The sequence below is a fragment of the Armigeres subalbatus genome, chromosome 2 (genome assembly GCF_024139115.2).
Source record: "Armigeres subalbatus isolate Guangzhou_Male chromosome 2, GZ_Asu_2, whole genome shotgun sequence".
Taxonomy (NCBI): domain Eukaryota; kingdom Metazoa; phylum Arthropoda; class Insecta; order Diptera; family Culicidae; genus Armigeres; species Armigeres subalbatus.
In genome coordinates this window covers 171,976,378-171,994,215 of record NC_085140.1, presented here as the reverse complement: position 1 = coordinate 171,994,215, position 17,838 = coordinate 171,976,378, and the positions used below count along the sequence as shown (strand labels likewise).

Here is a 17,838-nt window from a genome sequence, read left to right as displayed (position 1 = left end):
TTCAAGTAATCCTTTTAAATTGCGAAAGCTCCATAAAAATGTCCACTTCGTTGTAGCCCTAGTTGTAAGTCTGGCATAAACGAGAAAGAGGTGCAGCTTTTCCCAGGTTTGTCCTTGATCTAGGGGTGTAGAATAGATCCAACTGACGTAGACCATGCGTGGGAAACCAAAACTGGAGGTCACTAGTAATGCTGCAGTGAATAGATCCATGTACAAGTCGATGAAGCGTAGACACATCAAGGACGCGCCGAGTTAATGATGTGATCTGCATGCGACTTATTCTTCTCTGATATGGTTCATAAGGGTAATAGAATTTTCTATACAAAAACGCTTAAATGTATGCTGCACTGCTTCAATAAGTTCTACATTTCGCGAATAGTCACTGCTATCAAACATTATGGCTCCGGAAATCCCTCGGTGGCCCTAATATGTAATAGCTAAAATTTTAAATAATCCGATTCACACAATGTTGATAATCAAAATCCATGATTGTCAAATAACTTGTTAAATATTATATTTTTCGGAAAAATATATTAGGCTCTTTTAGTGGAATGTATTCAACCGTCTAAGAGGAATTAAGTACTCTCCATTCAATTCCACCAATTATTTTCGATATCTTTGCAGATACGTATTTCGACCACAACTGTGTGGTCGTCGAGTCGTAAAGTCGAGTCAAGTACGAGACACTGAAGACGACCACACAGTTGTGGTCGAAATACGTATTTGCAAAGATATCGAAAATAATTGGTGGAATTAAATGTAGAGTACTTTATTCGTCTTAGACGGTTGATTATATTTTTGTTTTTCTCTTTTTTCTACTGCCCTCTTGTAACCGGTTTCGAAAGTCCTTGAGAAATCGGATTAGCAGTCAAAACTAAAACAAATCCATATAACATGTTGATGTGGAAAAAAGGCAATATTTTTGGCTTGCTTTAGATTATTCCACATATCTCTTACTTGTCATAAGACATATCTTTACCATTAAACCAACCCTAAACTAAATAATTTGTCTTTTGCTTATAGCATAATCCTTTGCTTATAGCATAATCGGCGCCCCCTAAAGACTAGCGCCCTTGGCGGAGGCCAACCTGGCCAACCGCACGCTACGGCGCTGTATGTAAGGAACATTGCAGATGTGTGGGCATTTCTAGATCTTCGCATGGAATTTGCAAAAATAAAATTCAGAACGGGTTGAAAGATCATTAAAATTACTTAAGATTGCTTTCAGCTTATACTGACCATAACAGCTGTTCTCATATGTCAAGAACACACAGACAATAGCTAAGTTTGTCGAGCTAATTGTATATAAGACTATGGGTCTGTTAAATTCAATTGGAAATACATATCTTCGTACATTTTAGAAAGGTGCACAGGATTCTTCTAGTGAGCAAATGTATGCTAAATATGTAGACGAAGAATAAGAAGGAATACATTTTGGTTGATACGCTCTTTCAAATGTTGGTCTAGTATTATCAATTCTCTGCGTATACGCCTGGTAGATGTGGATACATAATTAAGTATCCCACTAAATAAAAAAATAAATCTAAGCATTCATTTTCTAATTTTGACTAAGCCAATACTTAGTCCACGCTGACAAGACAGTATGAAGTATGCTTTAGCATAATTACATAATTCTTAAATGAACTAAGGTTTTAAACTAAATTTGAATCCGTATATGAAAAATCCCACAATTTCTTTATTTTTATATACTTACTGATATAAAACTGATATAAAATTGATCAGATTCGGAAACACACGCTCCACGATGAATTTCTTTAAAAGCGGCACAAATGCTGGGGTATTGTCTTATCGCCAATGGTATATCGGGACTGATTTGCGATTTGGGCGTAACTTATTTTGTAAACAAACATTGGAAGACGAATTCCAGCTACAGCAAGCATTTCCTGAGAAAACCACGGTATGTATCCGATAGAATAGGGTTTCCTCTAGCAGGTAAGGGAATTAATTTTGGAGAAAAATGCTTGCATTCTACGGAATCCACAAAACAATGTTTGTTTACAAAATAAGTTACGCCCAAATCGCAAATTGATCCCGATATGCGGCGAGAATGTGGCGATTTATCACAGATTTCTTTTTCCGTTATTGTGACTCTTTTGGTCGCAAAACAGTTATTCGACTTCGAAAAAGTGAAATCAGAATTGCGTACATAATGTAAAAACAATTTAATAAAAATTCCGCGGAAAAAAATTAAAATTTCGTTTCGTTTCGAAAAATTTCGAATTAAATGAACCTTGATTTCGTATCGTTTCGAAATATCGAAAGAAATCTTTATTTCGTTTCGTTTCGATCCGAATCAACATAGACATTTTAAATTTCGTTTCGTTTCGTTTCGTTAGGAAAAAGTGTGTTATCGCATACCCTTACTCCATCGCGCTTCTAGGAATTTATCTAAAAAACTCCTACAAAAATTCATTTGAAAACTCCTTCAGAATGTTTTATCCTTAAATATTCTAAAAAATTTCGCCTGGCAGAGCCGTAGCGTGGACTCCCAGCGTATTTGGCGAAACTTTCATTGGGCAGCTCTTCCTTACTGAGGAAAATAGCCTAACAAATAAATTAATCGAACCGAACATTAACAAATCTAAAGGTGCTTCAAATGACATTTAATAGGTATTTGAACAAGCTTTCCTCACTGATCGATTCGTCTAGGGATCAGCTATGTTTATATGAATGAAAAGATAGAACATTTCACTGGGAAAGTTGAACAAATGTAAAAATACTACGTTTTCATTTTAAAAACCATCTATCTCGAACTTAAATCGATCTAGAGGACATTTAAGACGAAGAAAAATATCCCGAGCAAGATCGGCCAGGTTCGTCTAGTCTTTTCTATCTTCTTCTTTTATATATAAAAATGAGTTTGCATTTTCTTTGAGGCAATATAACTCACGAGCGGATGGTCGGTTTGCAAGATTTTCTCACTAATTGTTTCGTTTTGAGGTCAGCTGTGTTTACCAAAACATACAAAGAGTATACAAATTTTGGTAATTGGTAAAAAAATTACACAATAAAAGGACGAGATGAAAGCAATGTGGACGAAAATTGATCTAGAGGGCGGCTTCGCAAAACACTCATTGACATTTAGAATTCAACAATAGGCTGAGATGTCCTACACAGTTGGCAAAAATTCTGCTCTTTTATTTTTCACAATTTTTAACAATCAAATAAAATACATTTAATACGTTCTGCTAGTCTTTCAATAAATTTAATAAATTTCCTAATGTACTTATACCATATTACTTACTCATGGAAAAATATACTTCCAAATCAACAGCGTATCAGCGTTTAGGATTTTTAAGGAATACCATTTTTCTTTGATGATGAACAAAGTACAATAACATGTAAAACTCTGGGTAATTTACAAGAAGGATAGACAATACCGCTGTATGTGCTTACTTGAATCTCATATATACTGTTCGTATACTTGGGTAGATGTCAAAGAAATTATCCGCATAACGTCACCCCGCCAAATGCAAGTTGTAGCCAGTGGTGGAAATACTCGCTTCACGTGCAAGAAAAGAGTGTAATTGGACCTACCAAAATGCCACACTCGCTCGAACCTTCTGCCTGCATTTCTCTGGGGCTTGCTTTGTTCGCGAGTACGGGCAGAGCAAAACCAAAAAGCAGGGCAGTGTTTTGTTCGGGAGTCAAAATCACGGTCGCGAGTATTTGTGATTACTTCAAATACAATGGATAAATTTGACTTGACATAAACACAATAACAATAAACAGTTGTGTTCTTGCTCGAACATCAGTGAGAAACATGCTCCGATGTTGTTTTATGACTTAAATGGCAAATGGCAAATTAACCCGAATGACTCGCGAAGCTTCACGAACATTTTTCGGGGTTTGTTTTTTTTGTTTTCTCTGCGAGTAGTAGGTAGGCAAGAAAAAGGCAAAACAAATGTTCGTGAGTCTTTTGCAGTGCCTACTTCTCGTTTTGTGAGTAAGGTTCGTAGATTTCCACCACTGGTTGTAGCTCGCATGCTTTTTATGTTTATTTTAATGAGGGACATTTAATACTTCTGCGTAATGAATTACAGGCACAGTGTTAATGAGAACTGCTGCCTTACTGATGTTTCGACGTTTCATGTTTTTCGTTCGGCCCATAATTATACTGTTCTAAAAAAACGCATGGGACGATTCAAAATTTTAGCATTTAGAACTGTTAATTTACCGTAGTTTAATTATGAACGTTCCGCAGATGCATTAAACATATTAAGACTGCAAACTTAAAGCCATACATGCTCACCTGGGTCGAAAAGATTAAACCCAATGTTTGTCAGTTGGCGTTAGTCCCGAAGACGTTCATTCCCACGCAGCACCCTCCAAAAGCTGCCTCGTTAGCGAAAGAAATATTGCTCCGGTGAATCGTTTTTCCAAAGTGGCACCTTTCCATTCCAAAACGGCTGAATGCTTCTAGCTGACGTTCTTATAGGAACGAACGAACCAGCAAATCTTCTTTTTCACGGAAATGTGTACAAGCCGATGACACTGAGCAGAACACGATTTTTGCTCTGTAAAAGCTCTCTGTCGAAAGTTTTATAAAGTCAGTTTCTATTTAAATTTGAATGGAGGTTTTAATTAAAAATGATAATTATGGATTCTCGACCGAAAATGTCTGCTGCATGAATGGAACTTGTTTCCATCCTATACAGAGTGAGCCATGGAAGGCCCTACCTTTCATATCTATGCGTTTAGACCATGGACACCAATATCGCAATCCAAAGCTGCCACGGACAAGCGAAGATCCTGGACTTACGGTGAATGTGAAACAGAATGGCGAAAACGGTTCCACCAGCAACCGTCCCTACAAGACCAGGGTACAAAAATAAATAGACAACATAAAATTGATGGTGAGAAGTGGTTGCTTCAGCACGTAAACGATTCCACACAACTCATCGGCCAAAAGTCGTGTTACATAGGAGGAGAAAGCAGAAGTCTTCCGAGCCGGCATCGCATCGGTCGGTGCTGGTGGGTCATAAATTGGGGAACCTTGAGCAGTAGAAGTATACTGGCGCTGTTAATAGTTGGAACACTGCCAACGTTCTGCCAGGAAGTAGCAGCAAAATTCGTTGTGGCACGAAGTTTGGGACGATTGGAACTGGAAGTAGGAAAACGGAAAAAAAGAAATAGAGCCAAAATTGATGCCTCCTGCGAAGTTCATGAACGTGTAATCGAATAGAGCCGGGATTTGCTTTTGCTGCTGTAGATCTGACTTGAACTAAATCGATTCGACTCCCCCAATTTATATGGCAAGTTTCTATTTCGCGTTTTCTTGAGCTACACCGCATATTGGCATTGATGTTCGGTTTATGCAGCATGCTATATATGAAGCATCAAATTTATTATTCGTGAAGCTATCAAAAAACAATATTATAAGCACAAAACTATACCTTAAGGGAGCATTGCCGTTTAGCATTGGGCCGAGGATACCTCTGTGATAGCATTGTGCACATTTGTCAACAGGTAGTTGGTAATCCTAAAACAAGAGGATAAGGCCCAGTACAAGAAGCCTATCACGCCAGATGTTGTCAATTAGTTTTTCAACAGCATTCTAGTACAGTAATATTTTTTACCTCGGTATGAAGAAAACAACCATCTTTTTTTCTCAGAATTACTAAATCGCGCCACAAGAAAGCAAAGACAGATTGCATTAAAATTATGTCAATATTTGGCAAAAAGTTTGATGCTTGCAGCACGAACACATTCCACTGGTCCAATTTATTATCGGCAAAACATTGCGCGCCGTTACACCCATGTTATGAAAAGGAACGGAAAGAAAAATGGCTTTTCCGTGCCGTCTGTTTTGTTTTTTCTTTTTCGGTATAACGTTGGATCAACAGCGCTGAAAAGAACGCAGACGAGCTTTTGTTTGTCCGGAGAAAGCACCTACAGCGATTTGATTTTTCTCCACGGGGCGATGTATTCCTCCTTTCGACGCGGCTTGTGTTTTCTTTTCCCCGCGTATCATCGCTTCGTCGCAACTGGAAGTCAGGTTTACGGAGCGTATGCCTGAGTGGTGCGCCGGTTTCTATTCTGGTCTTGAATAAGTTTTGCGGTTTTCCGTGACGATAGGATGCTTTTGTTCAGGAAGCTGCAACTGCTGCTGATTGTAGAACTGTTCAGCACTCAGGTCCTAGGATCAAGGATACTAAAATTTCAAACAGGAAAATCATTTCTTGGCTCATTAGTTCGCCAAGTGAATGGAGCGTTGTTGTGTCATCCTTATCTATGTTTTTAACATTTTGTTCTAAGAAAAGTAATACAAGGTTATTGTTTTCACTGATATACATTTTTAAGACTATTTAAAGTGGTTTTGGAACTGAAATCATGTATTTTTCTCCATGCACTGCAGGCGATCATTGCTGAATTACAAGGCTGCTTACAAGACGTTTCTACCCTCCTGACATCACCAAGCGAGGATTTTCCTTCGCCCTATGTTTGTTGAATGCATAATTCCTATGTCTGCAGAAGCAGCAATCAAAACCGATTGGACTAAATTCTCGAAGCTCCACCCCACAGGTCAATGAATAAATTAATAAATCTTGTCAACGAAAAACGCAAACATAATCTTTGATTAAATTTGCATCATGACCATCCGCCAATTGCACGGTGATTGAATTTGTGAACGCAAAAAAAAATCCCCTGTTTGAGCAAATGATGAAAAGACAACAAAGCCTTGCCATCAACAGGATGGAACCATCACGTCGTTCGTGACCTCACTCTTCATTATGCAGCGGATGCATGCTTCGGGGTACATTTTCCGGCTTTCATCGGAATTGCATGACCGTTGATTTTCCAACATCCAAAATGCATAAGCGCACATTTCATCGATAAACCAAACGGTACGGGAGTTATCATTTGCCCGGAATACCCCATGTTGATGTTTCCGCAAATTGACTCGTCAACCGTCAGCATAACTATTAACAATACCCTTCTGAGTGACAAAAACTGTCTGCATTCCATCAAACGATAATTGAATCGCACTAATCGGATCTCCATTAGTTCTGTGTTGCATACGTACGTACGTACGTCATCGAAAATTTACAATTCATGACCACCGTGTCGACGGTCACTACTGCTGGTTCATTGAATTAGATAAATTTTTGCAAACGTTCAAACTGAATGCATTCGGATGTCGCTGTTGTACGATAACTAAGCATATGCGGTATTTCGAAAAATTTCGTTTCAGGTGGTTCGAAACGAAATTCCGCGGAATTTCGCGGAATTTGAGCATGGCGAAATCTGATTTCTTCATTTCGTTTCGTTTCGTAAAATTACAAAAATTTCGCTACAAAAAACCAGCTTCTCACGAAATTTAACGGAATTCCGCGGAATTTCGAAACAAATTCAAACTTAAACCATTCTTTATATTATCAAAAATTTTGGCTGCGCCGCTGAACTAAATCATAAAACTATCTTCGAAACTTTATGTTATACTTTTTGCCTTTCTCGTACAACAAAGTTGTACCGAAAGACTATATGATTGCTTCAAAACAGAACTTTTGATAGAAGGCCCGGAGACCCATAGTGTTATATACCGATCAACTCAGCTCGACGAACTGAGGTGATGTCTGTGTGTGTGTATGTATGTATGTGTGTATGTGTACAAGTTTTGTAGACACACTTTTTGGAACTTAGCATTATCCGATTTACTCGCAACAAGTTGCATTCGACGGGGAATGCGGTCCCATTGTTTGCTGAAAATTGGCTCGATCGGACATTTCGGCATTTCGGAATTATTGAAAAATCATTGTTTTTTTTCCCAAGGGTCCCCCCTTGGAAAAAAAATTCAAAGCAAAAAAAAAAATTTCCTGAAAATGGTGGCGATGCATTTTAACTAATGCAAAAACATGCAAAATGATCGAAAAAATGTGATCCATTCTCTTAAAAAGCTTTTTTGACCTTTCTAATGTTATTCTTTCAATATATTTTATAATGCACGAGAAAGGCATCATCACTGCTAGGTGGATTAATCTGTTTCTTTTTCTATTAAGGTCACTCCTGATAGAATCCAAGTTTCAAAGTGCTCGCGTTTTCGGGGGCACACCACTCGATACGGAGGCGGCGGACAACTGTCATTTTTGTTGATTCAGCTTTGCTGCGTCGCAGCATGCGTGAAAAAATAAAAATGACAGTTGTGCGTTGCTTCCGTATCGAGTGGTGTGCCCCCCAAAACGCGATCACTTTGAAACTTGGATTCTGTCAGGAGTGACCTTAACGCTTACTTTTTCTTCTTTAATGGTTCTACATTCCAACTGGAACTTGATCTGCTTTACAACTTCGTATTCTATAAGCACATCATCAGTCATTAGTATGTATCTTGTGTGGCAAGACAATGGATACATTATGTCCAGGGTGTCGAAAAAGTTTCCAACCCGAAAACATCTTTGACCAGACCGAGAATCAAGCTCGCCATCTCTGGATTGGTAATCCTACGCTTTTGCTCGCATAGCTATTTGAGATGCTTACTACATAACCCCGTTCTGAGTCGACAAATACGTATTTAGTTTTCTTCTATAAAACGTCTTCAGTATTTTGTTAGAAATATCTAACAGAAAACAAAAAGTATCTGTAACTATTCTATCCTATTTGTGTTAACGTAACCAGCTATGAATCAGATCAGTATAACTATGTCAAAGATGCAAAGTGTCGTGGATTCCAAGAGCCCTTTTGAAGTCATTTTTCAGCGCCTCTTATTAATAACCGATTTATTCATCTCCACTTCGGCCTCAAACCAGGTTTAAGAACATGGGTAAGCACCGCTTAAGAGTTGAGAAGGCTCTAAGGAATAAGTTGACTGTAAGCACATGTCATGAATTGGAAACTCCGAAGCAAGTGAATAACTTTTTTTACCCAGAGTAGATTACACCCAGTTCTTTTTTTACACTGTTGATTTTTACTCGATTACGACCTTCAGCGTCTATGAAAAAAATCACAAAAAATTCAGGTGAAATTAGGTTTTTAACGAAATTCCGTACATAATATAAAACCAATTCAATAAAAATTCCGCGGAAAAAAATTTAATTTCGTTTCGTTTCGAAAAATTTTGAATTAAATGGACCCTGATTTCGTATCGTTTCGAAGACTCGAAAGTAAATCTATATTTCGTTTCGTTTCGAATCAACATAGACATTTTAAATTTCGTTTCGTTTCGTTCCGTTAGGAAAAAGTTTGTTATCGCATACCCTTAACGATAACCAATGCAACTGAACAACATATAGTCACTGAGGGTGGATTCACTTATAGATTCCAGTTTTGCTCTAACAGGACGGAAGCTGTTGTGGTCCTTCTCATTTCAATCAATTGCATCAGAAGACTGATAAGTGGAAAACTGGACATTAGACTGGGCCGAAACGTGATTTATTTCTGCACAAAATATTTGTATGTCTTTATCTTTAACTTCACGTAGTTAAATTAATTAAGATGCTGTCCGTATGGCTCATTCATTTTTTAAACATTCATTTCTATCTGGAATACGGGGTATAATAAACCATTGTTTCCTAATAATGTTAGTTTGATCACTCGATCAGCCTTTTTAGCAGTATTTAGTTTCCTTTTAAGTTCTTAAAGCCAAATTAATTTGCACGATTCACTAATGCAGAACCGACGATTGTTCATTTTCCTATCAATTCTGTATAAGAACCTACCAAAACTAGATTCCGGAGACAAGCCAGCCTAGGGCTGAAAGTCTCCTTAATAAAGATACATAAAAAAATACCTTGGGTGTACTAAGGCATGCTTCAAAACCGGAAATAATAGTTATTTTTTCTGCCGATAGGTCTTATGTCTCATAGTTGCTCGCTTCCATTCATCCGGTGACTGTTTGGTTTTCAGATAATTGTTATTCAGTAGTTTTTCTAAGTGTCCCTCATGATCAACTTCGCTCGAGTGAACAACACACCTTTTGGCAACAACACGGGCCAGTCTGCTGGACACGCGTAGGTGGATATTTTTTCTCTGAACACTTTTCACCAACATTATCATTTTACCACAACTGATTGGCACGTTGCGGAAATAAGAATTTCGCTTATTCGATCGAAATAATATTATGATAATCGTTGCCGGATATACACTTGGCTGTCTGACGTATTGGATCAAGTTGTTTTCTGTTTTAATTTAAAATCAATACACTGATTGGCACTTTCTGAGTTTATTATTGTGTAAAAATCTGGTAAAATGTTTCCTTTGCATACACCACAGGTTATTATGAAGAATTCCGAATGAAGACCACCATGAAGAGATTTTGGTTTAGTCATTTTTGGATTCTTATCTATAAATTTCTTCCGGTATTTGGTGTTTTCATAATAATAATTGTGTACCGTCGTCAGGGGTGACAATGAGTCAAATAAGGGTGAGAATGGGTCACTGTTTCAACTACTTAGAATGCTTGTAGAATAGATTGAATGTATCTGAGGGCAAGAAGACTAAAATATAAGAGACCTTTTTGAACGATTTTGATGTACGACCTCCAGACTGCCGGTGAGAGCGATGACCCATTCTCACCCCCCAGACCCATTGACACCCCCGATGGCGGTAATGTAATAATTGCTGAATTTCCAGGGGAAGCTTTAAATTTTTGGAATAGGTCCAATTTTACTTCCAGTTCATGCCTCACTCGGAGTTTTCGAAACCCTGGCAAATTCTGCAAATTCAATCCAACATTCTTATTTCCATCCAATATTACTGGATGCTTCTGAATGTTCCACTACCGCCATCGGGGGTGACAATGAGTCTGAGGGGTAAGAATGGGTCATGGCTCTCACCGTCAATCTGGAGCCCACACCAAAGGAAGACTCGACGACGAGAAAGAAGCGTTCTATGCACAGCGCGAGCAGACATACGATGGATGCCCACTGCGGGATGTCAATATCGTCATCGGCGACATGAACGCTCAGGTAGGAAGGGAGGAAATGTATAGACTGGTCATCGGACCGGATAGTCTGCATACCGCATCGAACGACAACGGCCAATGATGCATAAACTTTGCATCCTCCGACGGAATGGTAGTCCGAAGCACTTTCTAGTACCGCAAGAATATCCACAATACCACATGGAAATCACCTAATCAAGAAACGGTAAATTTTTCTCCGACATCACGAACGTACACACTTAATACCGCAGTACGAATATTAAATCCGACCACTACCTCGTTGCAGTATGTCTGCGCTCAAAACTCTCGGCGGTGATCAACACGCGTCGGAGTCGTCCGCCGCGGCTAAACATTGGGCGGCTACATGACGGTAGATTAACCTAAGACTACGCGCAGCAGCTGGAAGTGGCAATCCCACAGAAGAAAAGCTAGGCGCAGCGTCTCTTGAAGATGGCTGGGGAGATATTCGATCTGTCATCAGAATGACGGCGAATGTGAGTAGTTAGTTGAGGAGAAGTATGGGCGAAGCAGCATGGGCGAGAATGCTGTAACACCGCACGAGGGCGAACGAGGCACGATACAAACGGGCGCGGAACAGACAGAATTCGATTTTTCGGAGGAAAAAGCGCCAGCAGGAAGATCGAGACCGTGAAGAGACGGTGCAACTGTACCGCGGTTGTAACGCACGAAAGTTCTGAGAAGCTGAACCGTTCACGTAAGGGCCACGAGGCACAGCCTGATATGTGTAAGGACATAAACGGGAACCTTCTTACGAACGAGCGTGAGGTGATCCAAAGGTGGCGGCAGCACTACGAAGAACACCTGAATGGCGATGTGGCAGACGAAGATGGTGGTATGGTAATAAAACTGGGAGAACGCGCGCAGGACATAATTTTACCGACTCCGAATCTCCAGGATTCAATAATAAACATTATAGGAAGTGGCTCAAGAGAAGACAACGTAAGCCACCCAACAAGAGTTTGTATTGGTGGTAACGAAATCGAGGTGGTTGAAGAATTCGTGTACTTTGGCTCACTGGTGACCTCCGATAACGATACCAGCAGATAAACTCGGAGACGCATCATGGCAGGAAATCGTACGTACTTTGAACCGCCGTTTATTAGACCGGTAGTTCTCTACAGACACAAGACCTGGACGATGCTCGTGGAAGACCAACGCGCACTGGGAGTTTTCGAAAGGAATGTGCTGCGTATCATCTATGGTGGGGTGCAGAGGGCAGACGGTACGTGGAGGTCACGGAATCAAGAAAACAAAAGAACCTACTACGTGAAGCAGTGAAACAACAACAAACAACCGCAGCTACGAACAGTCAACAGCCACCTCATCAACGAGCATGGCAGAGGAAACATTCCACGAAGAATTCTTAACTTTTGCGTCAAACATGATCGGAAAAGCTAACCCCCATAGTTTGGAACAAGCGTAGCAAATATAAAAATAATAAACTAAATACCATAATATGTAAACAGCCTAATAAAAATGCGTGTAGTACAAGAAAATGCTCAGAGTTTAAAACAGAACGAAAATCAATTCGAAAATGAATTGTTCTTGGAAACGTTGACATAACTAGGAGAGGAAAGCAGTCGGGTATACAGAATAAACGGCTACCATTAAATACTAGCAGCTAGATAAGACAACTATGGAGGAGTTGGAGTATATGTTCAGCACAAATACAACTCCCAACAGATGGACATCACGGTGCAGTCAGAGCAGGATACTAGTAGTCCCTAGTAACATTTTGGTTTTATGCTGGTTTTATTGCATTCTTGAAGAGTAAATTTTGGTCTTCGAGAGCGTTATAAAACTTAAAATGTTACTTGGGAGTCGCTGTAAAAAAATACATCTGGATATTGTAATCATCGGTATTTATGCTACACCATCGATTACGGATAACTCATTCGAAACGGAGATAAACTCTATACTGGTACAATTGGAGCGGTGCAATAGAGCGATCATTGCCGGCGACTTCAATTGTCACCACTCCCAGTGAGGTAACAGCTACATCCAAGATGAATACACTACTAGGTGTTCCAATCTGCCAAATTCACGATTCAGCCATTTTGGATTTTAGTATGGGAGAGCCAGCGAGTTTGTTTACGTTTTGCACTGGAAATACATTTTTCACCCCTGCCGTCGTCTCTGGAACACCTAGTAGTGTATTCATCTTGGCTACATCGATAGTAAAGAAGAAATTTTACTAGACGTCATTAGTGATTCAAATTTCATATTTTTGAAAGATGAATCAAGAACTTCTATTCCACTGGACACCGCAAAACAAGTAACAGCTATCGATTAAGGATTTTGCTCGGAAGAACTTTTTTCACGCCTGGAATGGAAAGTCCTTCATAACACATTGAAATAAGTGAACATGTGCTGATTGAAACGTATTTGTATGAGCCGGACAAAAATTCCAGGCCAACTTTTTAGAATTACAAATAAAAAGTATTCGAAGAGGTCTGAAGCTGGAACAAAGATGACAGTTTCGAGGAGCTCAGAGGAAAAATTAAGCAATGTGTCATGAAAAATAAAAAACCTGGCAGATACATACCTAAGCCTAGGTGGACTGACACAGTGACACGGTGAGAGGGCATGGAAGGATATGATGGAGGAGGCCAAGAGATTTCACGAACGGAGTACATTAGAAAATACCATAGAAATCAAAACTTTCACCAAATTAAGAAACGAAGGAATCAAACGGCAGATAGAAGAATTAGCGGAAACGATTGACGGACAAACAAGCTCAAAGTTTTTGTGGAACAAAATTTCTCAAATATCGGGAAAAAGAAATAAAAAGAAACTTTATGGTCCCCAATTCCCAAAAATAACGCAGCGTGTCAGGACCCCACCAAATATAGACCAATCTCCCTTACATCGTGTGCCTGTAAGACCATGGAGAGAATGGTTAACCGGCGTCTCCGTGAGAAGCTGGTAGGTTTAGTTTCCAACAGCACACTTTTTGCTCAGGGTATGACACCAGTACCTATTTTGCCAACCTGGGCAGCGTGCTACAAAAAGGGTACCACGAAGGCAAGCATGTTGACATGGTCTCTGGTTCTCAAAAAAACTGCAAGAATGGGGCATCACCGGCAACATGCTTGCCTTTATTAAAAAAATCTCACCGGACGAACCTTTACGGTTCTTATTGGCGGCACCTCTTCTGGAGAATTCGCCGAGGAAACTGGCGTCCCCCAAGGGTCGGTTCTTGCTGTCACCCTTTTCTTGATAGCAATGAACCGGCGAACATCCATCGCCGACGACATTCTCCTGGTCGTTGTGGGAGGTACTCCTGGTCGAACCCGAATAATGACGCAGGCGGCAGTTAGTGTCATCCACCGCTGGGCGGCCTCCATCGGTTTTATTATGAACGCTGGTAAGTGCGTCCGGGGCCACGTCTGCCGTGGCCGGCATCAACTAGGTGGTCCATCTATCAAACTCGGTAGCGACCCCATTCTGAACCGGAAAATCGTCCGTGTTCTCGGAGTGGATATTGATCGGCGGCTAACTTTTCTTCCTCATTTCCGGGCCGTTAAGATGGCCTGCAAGTCCCGGATAAGCCTAATGAAGACCTGGGCCAAACAGCACCGCACGAACAACAGGCCCACTACCCAGCCAACCTGAATGCATGCATAATAGAATTGTTTTTCTGTTATGCGATTCCCATGCACACAAATTTCATCGCTTACCAGTCGCGAGAACGCTTTTTGCGTACAAAAGTGGAGGCGATATATGTGTATTTCTTATCCGACGTTGAACGGCAGTGTATGCGATATGCACGATTTTTATGCAAGTTTGTTCGTTATACATTGCGATGTAGTTTGTGATAACAAACTCTGTTTGACAGATAATCCGATTTCGTTTGAGTTTGTTTGCAGGAATATGCGATGTCAACATATGAAGCTGGAATAAACTCGCAAAATAGCCTACTGTGCGGGAAAGTTTATAAATAAACTGATGAGCTTCGCACCACAATGCGATTTTGATGAAATTTGGATCGGTAAACGATTTTAATCGTACATTCTTATGCGATGTGTGGTTGTCTGGGTAGGCTAAGAGTGGGACAGGCGACAATAGACAGTCGCCTACTATATGCACTGGAGCTAACCTGCTCCGCTCGGAGTGACCTAATGACTGTCCTTTCCCCCGTTTTTAACAACTATGTCCGGCAGAAGCAACGTGCGTGCGTCGATGCCGGAATCACCCCATTTCGGCATAGAGTCATAACAGCCATATGCTCCAAAGCCGCTTCCTTCGCCGCGGTGACCTCAGGTGAGCACAGGATCCCTCTCCTCGACGACTCGGCTGACTGGATTCTAAGGATCTCGGCCGGCACCGGTCTCCCCCAGCGGCGCGGGTCCACTGGCACGGAGCAAGAAGCTGGCTGATGCATCCAGGTAAAGTAGAAAAATCCATCGCCACCCGCTTTCGAAGAGGCGATAATACAGAGGAGCTGAGAAGAGCGGTCCTCGAGCTCATCGCTACTCGCTTCCGGAACCATACCGTGAGGTACACAGATAGTTCTGTATCCAGCCGAGGGGTAGGCTTTGGAGTTTCCGATACCTACCTAGCTATGTCCGAGAGCTTACTTCCTCAGTGCAGCGTTTTTTCCGCCGAATCCGCAGCTATATTCGTCGCGATTACCCTCCCGGACAACAATCCGATAGCGAGCCTTACAGATACAGCCAGTGTTGTGGCCGCGCTTCAGAGCAACACGCCGAAACATCCGTGGATTCTAGGATGTCCAAAATACGACTTCCCAAGAACTCACTACGGTATCCCAGCAAGTATCCGTGATGCTCTCTCTGATGAAAAGGCAAACACTGCGGCTCTATTTTGCTTCCTGAAGGATGCAGGCCTCTACCATGAGATTTAGAGATCTTCGCCTAAGGTGAACGGGCATTCTTCGGATTTAAATCGGAATTGGCTTAAAACGTTGAAACGTGGAATCACAAGAGGCAACTAAACGGTTTTGTAGGAGATTCGCATCGTAGTAGAGCAGAGCAGGGACCCAGCCCTCGTAAGACAGTCCATAACGGAAGAAAAACACTTTCGCAACCATGCTCCCGTGCTCACTTTTATTAGTGTAGTTTGTCTCTTTTACCCCACTGTCCTTGATCGTATAGATCCGATAGTTCGTTTTCGGAGAGAAATTATAGCCTTTCGGTACAACTTGGTTGCACAAGAAAGGCAAAAAGTATTTTGGCCATAATTTCTAAGGTAATATTCCAATCTGGCCAATTTTCAATAGAAAATAATAGAACATGATTCCGCGTCCAATGCAATTTGATGTGAGTAAATCGATTGAGGATAAGCGCATTAAAAGTGGTCAGTGCGGGTTTTTTCTTGTTTCGGACAGCAGAACGATTGCGCGATCTGCCGAAATATTGTGTTCTGCATTGCGCGGTACAGAGTGCTGCGCTTCTGTGCGGTCGTCCAAAACGCGGTTCTCCTTAGTTTTCATATGCCACCGGGCGTGCATGTTTTAACTTTTAACTCGTATTAGTGTTATTTCTCATCCCATAGATCTCATCGCTTACCAAAGTGAATCCAGATAAATTATCCTTTATAACTAAAACGATATCCTATCCCAAGACAATCCTAGAGATGCAGAGGTATTCTCTGTCTATAGTAGCAACAAGAGTCGGACTAACAATCCTTCCATTCCTATATGACCGTAAGGACGTGGCCGGCGCCGTTATTGACTTTAAATATTTGAGCTCCCTAAACGTGTACATTGAGAATGGGTAGCTAATCCCAAGCCCCATTCATTGTGTTCTCTGTACAATTTCGCAAGTTCAGTCAATCACGGAGTAGCAACTACGAATTGTGCGGTCGTAATGCTCATGATCATGCTCATTTACCCCACTGTCCCCCTATATTTTTACTACATTCACCATTAAGTTACAATTTTAAATTGTTAAATTAACTTTGAGATAGATTACTAAAATAATTGGCGATTCCCTTGGTTGGCACGCAAGGGCGGCCCTTCCGGTCGAACCTTTATTTTATGCAACTTTGCCCATTCGCTATCGGTGGGACCCACGGTAGCCCCGCAAAGGGATCTCCTCCAGATACCCTTTCTTTCTGTGTTGAACTTAACCTAGAATTAAAAAGAAAACACATTAATAAAGTTAAAAAAAAGTAAAAGGAGAGTTAACAATCCGATCCAAGAAGACGGGCAAATGGATCTACACATCGCAGCAAACGATGTGGACATCGAGGTTCCAATATCGTTCCGAACGGTTTGTAGATACAACGTGATGGACACACATAAATGAAACAAAATATTAGCAACAAAAAACGCGAAATCAGAACCACCTGAGGACATGATCACTTATACTGTATCCATTCCGCTGCCACACAAGATATTGCCAGACATATCCATGTAATGGGAAGCATATAAAAGAATCATTCATTCAAGCCTGAAAGATGTTTATTTCATCAGTAATTCTGCTCCTTCCCTGGATTTCGTCCATAATCTCCTCGTGGACCGAACCGAAATTCATGGAATTTTACTAAAATCTATTAACTACTTCTAAAGCATATTTGTTTTTTTTTTCTTTTCAATTTATGGATTTATTAACACAATGAAGAGCCTTAAACATTTGAACATATGATTTAACAAAAAAAGGTGACATACCTTGAATTTTGCCGTTTACATCGTCATTCTGCTGCATTGACATCAGAGCTTAAGCATGGGAGACTCAAAATTTCACATCTTCCGGATCTTTTTAAAAATATTATTTAAATTCCTAATGCATTCCTATAGAAAAATCTAGCATGTCTTCTTAAATACCTTTTTTGATTTTTTATTGTATTTTTCTCAGTTACTATAATGCATTTGAGTGATATAAATTAGTACCACATAGAGTTGTAGCTAGTATTAACCCAAATGCCTAACAACCAAAAACCCTATAAATATCGCA

At 40.5% G+C, this 17,838-nt stretch overlaps 1 protein-coding gene across 3 annotated transcripts in view; it reads left to right on the top strand.

The window, feature by feature from the left end:
* LOC134211210 (tight junction-associated protein 1) overlaps positions 1–17,838 on the top strand; it is a 118,294-nt gene that overhangs the window by 82,190 nt on the left and 18,266 nt on the right. The window lies entirely within an intron of this gene.